Source organism: Morus notabilis, unplaced genomic scaffold (assembly GCF_000414095.1).
Source record: "Morus notabilis unplaced genomic scaffold, ASM41409v2 Scaffold727, whole genome shotgun sequence".
NCBI classification, from domain to species: domain Eukaryota; kingdom Viridiplantae; phylum Streptophyta; class Magnoliopsida; order Rosales; family Moraceae; genus Morus; species Morus notabilis.
Genome location: NW_010366508.1, coordinates 348,877 through 350,054, shown reverse-complemented (window position 1 = coordinate 350,054; position 1,178 = coordinate 348,877).

Genomic DNA, 1,178 nt, shown 5'->3' with positions numbered 1-1,178 from the left:
TTATTCATAATATTTTTAATTAGAATTTGTCTAGTTTTTACTTAATTATAAACTGGTGAAAGCAGTGTAAAAAGCTACACAAAAAGAAGCCATGAAAGCCATATTTTTAAACCTTTCGGCCGAGCCACACGAGCCAGAGGGAGAGCCGCGTCAGCCAAGCCGAGCCAAGCCACTGCATAGTCAGTGCAGAAATTCGCGCCGTTTCTCCCACCATCACGCGCCTCGCGCGTCAACAGCATGCGGTACCTTAAGGAGTGCGTCCCACACACGCGCGTTCTCCAGTGCGTTTCCGTTTCTCCCGCGTGGGTCCCGCGTCTGCAATGCCAGTCTGATTCCCCAATGAAGCCGTGCCAGCTATCAACCTTGTCCCCTGTCTGACCATCGCTAGCTCCGTTTGTCCAATCCGCCCGCGACACGTGGCGCCTTTCCTCCTCACTTCCAATCACGTTGCGACACGTGTCCCCTTGGTGCTGAATCCGAATTTCTTCCCCAAAAATCAGAGTAAATTTCCAGATTTCTTCCCAAATCAAATATATGATTTCTTCTAATTTATGTGTAATTTTATTTTGTTTCCTTTTCTTTTGTAATTTTCTAGTTTTATAATTTATTTCCTTATTTGACAGGCAACCTCTGAACACTATAAATAGAGGGTTTGGCCTAAGGTTTTGGGGAGCTTTTAATATTCAGTTTTCTGTCGTCTTGCTATCAGTCTCATATTTTCTCTCTAGAACTTGTGAGAATGTTTTGCAAGATAGGCTAGAGTTTTCTTGGTGAGGTTAGAGATGAACTCCTGTTGAGCGACCCAATTTGGGGTTTTGATTCCTTGTGCTGTAAAGTTTCACATCTGAATAAATTAAATCTCATCTATTTTTCTATTACTTTTCAAAATATTGTGTGCCAATTTTTATATAAGTTCAGCCACGCTTTTCTTATGTAATTATGTCACACAATGTTTTGTTATTCAAATTATTTTATAAATTGTCTTTTACTGCAATATTGTCAGATTGATATATTGTCGATTTTAGATAACTTGTAATAATAATATTTTCTGAGCCAACATAGAGATTTAATTTATTCAATTATTTTATTTCGTGAATCAAAACTTGAATTGGTGAACGAAGCATTAAGGATTCTCGACACCTTACCGTTTTCTTCATACAGATTTTCTCCTTTTTTAT